The sequence below is a fragment of the Tasmannia lanceolata genome, unplaced genomic scaffold (assembly GCF_043159265.1).
Source record: "Tasmannia lanceolata isolate RefF3 unplaced genomic scaffold, GAP_Taslan_0.1 ptg000023l, whole genome shotgun sequence".
NCBI lineage: Eukaryota > Viridiplantae > Streptophyta > Magnoliopsida > Canellales > Winteraceae > Tasmannia > Tasmannia lanceolata.
Genome location: NW_027518700.1, coordinates 1,796,947 through 1,803,615, shown reverse-complemented (window position 1 = coordinate 1,803,615; position 6,669 = coordinate 1,796,947).

Here is a 6,669-nt window from a genome sequence, read left to right as displayed (position 1 = left end):
CAGCTCTAGCAAAGTAAAATCTAAAACCAAAGTCATTGTTTTATAGCTATTTGGATTCAACCATGCAATTAAATAAGAGTTGGAGATCTGACAACAATTAGATATATAAATTTAGACAAAACCTTTGTCAAATCTATCTTATGCTAGTCATTTTGAATGCCATCATTTCAGAAATAGTGAAAGCTCAAATTGAATTTTTTCTAATTTATTTTGACCTTTTTATGAACATCTGTCTACTTAGCTTACATCATTTGCTCTCACATCCTTTTCAAATTTCTCTTACAAATCATCTGTCTACTTAGCTTACATACTTGAGAAATTTCAAACCCTTGAAGGCGGTTGCATTTGTCAAAGCTCAACTTCTAACAATAGCCGGAAATCCGCACATGATTTGAAATCATGCAACATCATGTGACAGCCTCTGGCGCAGAATTGTAGTAGGTTGTGTGCAAACAAACCAACCTGGAGAATGTTAGACAAATACCTGCAAACAGCAACCCAATGAAGAGCCCATAAATGCTCCTCCGAGCACCCAACTTAACCGCCTTGTCGAAGCTTGGGAGCAAAGCCCCACATGCAAAGACCATCCAATGGTCCAGCCCACTGTAGTCTATAAATAAAGCATTTGAGCTCTCATTTTTAAAAAAATTAGGGCTTTTAATCTAATTTTAGAGAGAGGGAGAGAGGGCTTTTTAGAGAGAGAAAGAAGGAGATATAGACAGAGAAAGAAGGAGATACAGACAGAAAAATGAGATCTAAAGAGAGAAAGAATGAGATCTAGAGAAAGAAAGGAGATCTAGAGAGAGAAAGAACGAGATCTCGAGAGAGAAATAAGCTTTCAAGAAAAGATCCAAGAAGAGCACAAGATTAGTAGATTTTGAGTTTTATTTGAAAATCTATCATATAATGGGAAATCTAAGTGGAAAATGCTTAAAAATGATTAGATCTAGCAACCTAGGGCTAAAATCTACCAAAATATGTTTAAAAACATGTCTCATTTGAATATCTAAAGCAATTCACCTCAAATTTTGAGTTCTAGTTGAATTTTGATGTGAATATGGCAAAATAAAGTGCTGTCCAGGTTCATTTTTACCATTTTTCGTAAATTTTCGGTTGGAATTTATGAAAATTTCTCTCGAAAAGGTGTGGTACTCGTTGAGATCTTCGATTTGGCGTATAAATGCTCAACATTGGCCAAGAAATGAAGAAGTTATGACCGTTTTAAGATTTCAGCTCAAAATTCGGTGCAAAATGATAAATCTATGTGTGTTTTTGTGAAAATTTTGTTAAAAATCTTCAAAACTGAAACTGACATGGTTAGATCTAACCCTAATCAGCATGTATTATCATATATTTGTGTCAAATTCTCATAGATCTTGTGTTTGAATGAAGTTTTGAAGTGAAATGTCATGAAATTGTGTTGAATTACATGCTGTCAAGATTTTATTTTTAAATTTTTACTAAAATACGGTTAGATCTAGCAATAGTGATACACACGGAAGTTGTAGATTTTTTCGAAATCTTAGATTGGACATCTTTTGGGCCTTGTAAAGATGAAAAATGAAAAAGTTATGCTACTTTTAAGATATCAGCCAAAAACACTACATTTTCAGATTTAGACTTGATCATAAATGACCGTTTTTCGGCCACTTCCGGCAAGATCCAGTCAAAATTGTCAACAGAGAAAAGTTTATTGGATAAATTTACTAAAACTTTGTAGTTGAATACTTTTCTTGAAAATGTATTCATGATCCTCTGGTTTGCAAAACCAAATCATAACTTTTGAAAAACAAAACTGCATAAATAAAATCTGAAATCAGTCCAAAGATGGCCATTGTTGTGCCGCTTCCAGTGAGAACCAGCTGAATTACATAACTAATCAAATGTTCCCTGATGTGTCTCCTACAACTTTGATGTGTATCACTTTTACTAGTTTTGTCATTTGGATAGTGTAATTGTAAATACAAAGTTTCAGCTTCCATGTAGAATGCAAATGCGTGCTTTTGACGCTTGATTCATGCTTAGCGTAATGGGCGATGAAGGTGTTAGTCTAAGCCCATCCTTAGGGGACTTGTTTAGTCTGAGTAGCTCTCGTCTCTATCATTTAGAAGACTTGTTAAGTCTTTTAGACGTGTTTAAACCATAGAATCCTTCCTTCATTGCAAGGACGATGAAGGCGTTAGCCCAAGCCCATTCTTAAGGGACTTAAATAGTCTTGATAGCATTCTATTCTTTCTTTTAGAAGGCTCTCTATGTCTTTTAGACATGTATCTTAGATATTTTGATCTTATCTTTCATAGCATGGGCAATGAAAGAGTCATCTTGAGCACACCCTTTTAGGAGACAGGCTATGTCTCATGTAGAAAAAGTCAAACCCTCAGGGAGATAGGTTGTCTCATGCAGAGAAAATCATACCTTTAGGGAGACAAGCTATGTCTCATATAAAAAGTCATACCCTTTGGAGACAGGCTATGTCTCATTAATAGGTTAACCCTTTAGGAGACTGTCCAAGTCTCACAAGTCGCGACCCTTATTAATTGAAGACAAACTTGGTCTGGTAGATGCTCTATCCTTTCATCATTGTAAGGGCAATGATAAGGATACTTGGAGCCCACCTCTGTGTCTAGGAGACTTGCACAGTCTCACTAGCACCCTTCTTTATCTCCTCTTCTTCTAAGAGACATGTCTTGTCTCGTTAGCTCCCTTCTTAGAGTCACCAGTTTGAGAGTCAATCCTTTAGCATGTGAGTTTGTCCCTAGTCTGAGAGTTAGTCCATTAGCGTAGGAGTCTGTCCTTAGTTAGAGAATCAGTTTTTCAGGAATCTGTCCTATCATCATAGGGGTTAGGATTTTGTCCAACCTCTCATCAAGTCATGTAATTTTATCCAATCCTTACAAGGCATATGATTCTGTCCAACCCTTGCAGAGTCGTGATTCTGTCCAATTCCCCCGCAAAGCATAGGATTATGTCCAACCTTTGCGGGATATCAAGAGTCTGTCATCTTCTTATGATGATAGGATTTTGTCCTCTTGTGTCAAAAACACTTGAAAAATATCTGAAAAATAAAAAATCTCAAAAGTCTTGAGTCATTAGGAGTGTAGTTAGGAAAGTCTGTTCCGAACTATGTTGGCTTGATCGTCTTCCACGAGATACGTAGGCAGCTTGGGATCCATATCCCAAGTACAGTCAAACCTTCAAAAATAAACATTTCAAACCTTCCAAAAACATAAAAATTCTTCAAAACATTTTCAAAAATATCTTCCCTTAGAGTTAGGAATCTATCCTTGATGTTTGGGGTGTTTTAGAGTTAGAAGTCTGTCCTGATTGTGTATGTTCTAGAGTTAGGAGTCTGTCCTAGCTAGGAGTAGGATACGCCTCCGTCTGGTCAGTTGGCAATTCACGTCACCGACTGATGACTAGGTCTAGGATGTGTTAGTGATCCCATTGTTTTTCCTATGACATATAGCCTAGTTGCACATAAGTTGTAGGAACCACCTGCATTAGTTTAGGCCTAACCTGCATTTAGTTAAGGCATATAGGGTGTCCTAAAATCCATAATCCACTGGAATTTAAATAATCACACCAGAAGCTTTAATAACCAGTCCGGTCTTTTAGGTCTAGGATAGAGGTCTAGATGTCTTAGGCATCATAACTTATAATAGGTGCGAAGAACTACGTGACTCTGATTCTTATGGAGGCGGGGAAACGTAGGTTTCTTTGGAGTCAGGGATACGTAGGCTTCTTAAGAAATTTTGGAAATCAATTCTACCACAACTTTTCTTGGAAACTAGATGGAGACAGTAAGAAATCATGGAAATCAATGGTTGTTGGAAACTACTTGTCAAACAAAGAAAAATCTTGGAAATCAAAAGCACCCACGAATCAAAAGCTCAATCTCTTCTTCTTAATCAAATTCCTCCTGAATCTCAGCTCCCCCTGTCTTGAACTAGAATTTAATACAGCAATTCCAATCCATCACAACAACAAGAATTCAACCTAACAATCATCTACGGATACAATCTAAGAAATCTTGAAACTACTTGGCAACCTTCCTTTGGAGAAGTAAGAAATCCTGGAAATCAACTCCACAACGCACGAATCAAACGGTCAATCTCTTCTCCTTCATCAAAATCCAATTCCTCCTGAATCTCCCCCTGTCTTGAAGTCAAAGCTTGTGTAGACGAAGATGGTCGGTGATAAGATCGAATAGAGTCGATTAATGCGTCCTTAAACTGAGGTGAAAGTGGAGCCTATTGATAAATTCACCGGAATGAGTCCGTATAAATCCCAGAGTCCGACCTGCTCCCATGAGTCATAAAAAAAACCTTGCAAATTATCTTGAGATCTTGCAAATTGCCCTTGCGAATAAAGAAACAGCCAGAAAAGGAATTAGGATCCAGAAACAAACACAGAAACGAGTGAGGCGTGTCAGATTAGCCGTGAGATCTCGCAGCAAAGTTGGCAAGTTCAAAATCTCCATCGAAAAGAGATCAACCAGCAAATTAGGCACATTCAACATGAAAAGAGGATTGAAAGATACCTGAAGATCTTCAGGGAGAGTGCATGAAGGCGATTCCTGTTTGTAACTGATAATGGATGTCTGCAACACCCCTTTTTTTTCCTCCTCACTCCATCTGCATTTGATGTAATTAGGAAACTGATTATCATCCATCAATGAAAATCCTGATAGCAAGTGATAAAGTACACCTTGCATATAAGCAACTCAGCAGCACCTAATTCATAGTTCAAGGAGTCAAATCTTCTACAACAACCATCTCCCATGATAAAGACGCCACCTCACCACCGTGATGAGAAGACTCGTGAATGGGACAGCGTTTTCCTATGGCTAAACAATGACCGTCCATTTTTAAAAGCCAATAATACACATGGTTGCATGATAGAATTTGAGGATAGGTGCGATATTTGGCCATGGGAGATCGTAAGGCAATTGAACGTGACGGTCTAGATCAATCAAGGATGGGATTCTAAATTGAATTCCCAATGACCTAAGATCGAGTAAGCGTTTTGAGATGGCTAAGCCATTGTAAGGTTCACCTCTAATAGTGGATGTATGGGCTCATCCGTTGTAGGGTTCAATGGTCTAGGAAGTGGGGTTTGAGGAAAAGGGTGTGGTTCTCAAAGATATCAGAAAATGAAACAAACTTTTAGTGGAAAACATGATCAGTTGGGACCCAAATTTGTGAGGGAGATGATTTTTTTCGCGCTACTGTAGAATAATACACCCCACTTTTAACGTGAGCTGTGGGCATGCTTTAACACTTTTTAACGTCAAATCACGTTACAAGGGCGGTGTATTATCCTATAGGCTTTCCATCTATCTATCTAGAGTAAGCATTACTTATTTGTTAATCGTCCATTAGATGGGCCACAACCTAAATAGGTTGTGCCCCAAAAATCATTTCCATAGGTTGATCCTAACCCTCCGATCCGAACCGTCCATTAGATAGGCCACAACCTATTTAGGCCGTGGCCCATATAATGGACGGTTTGGATCATCCTATGGTGCGGGCCATACCGCACTTTTAATAAAGCCAGGAGTGCCCTCATCAAAATGCAGTAGTGCTGATAACATTTCCCTTTTTTTATTACAAAAAATAGACAAAAATAAGGGAAAATCATTAAAAAAATGCAAAGTTTATGCGAAATTGTGAACAAAGGGTATTGATTTGAAATTTATAAAAAATGTGTTGTCAGGTGAGAGAATATGGCTTTTAGGACAAATATACCCCTCCTACCTCTTTTTTCTCTCCACCTTTTTGCACCTATCCCTATGCACTTATTACCTTCTCACCTACCACCTTCTTCTTCCTCAAGACTTTTCTAACGTGGAAAACTCCATGGAAGGGTTTTGAAGGTTCCCATTTACAACAGGGTTTGGTAATCTTGAGGGTTTATTCATGATAAACTTATCGAAGCAGTGTTACAAAATGCAAAGAAAATAAATTTTGAGCTTAAAAATGAATTTTGTTGTTTTCCCCATTTTCAAGATAAATCCATTTTCTTTGCATTTTTTAATTCTAAAACATCAAAATCAAGCTTCAATTTATGGTTGCCTGCATGACACTAAGATCACAATGTATATCCCTATTATCCTTCGAATTTTTACTCAATTTGAAAATAAAAATCTTTGGAATTATCCCTATTCTACTGGCTTCCGTTGGAAGTCCGAACAAAACTTCGGACTTCCGAGTCGGACTTCCGAACAAACGTTCGGACTTCCGACGGAAGACAGTCAAACTTTGTAGTTCGGTAATTGTCATATGTTAGTGCATCATTTTTGGTATTTTTTTTCATAATTTTAATACTTTGCTTCCATTTTTTCGTAATTTTTCATTTAAAACTTAGCACTTCAACCACAAATCCGTAATTATTACTATTTTTTGCAAGTAATGATTACTATTTTTTGCAATTATGCTTTTGCTAACCACCTTTGCACCCATATTACTTCTGCTAATCTTTGCATCAAAGGATGGGCCACAAGCCGGGAAGTTGCCTCGGCAAAGGTGGCTAGCAAATTCCCATACAAAAAAGGAAAATGTTATCCACACTACTGTATTATGATGAAGGCACTCCTCATTTAATTAAAAGTACGGTATGGCCCCCCATAGGATGATCCAAAGCGTCAATTAGATGGGCCACAGCCTAAAT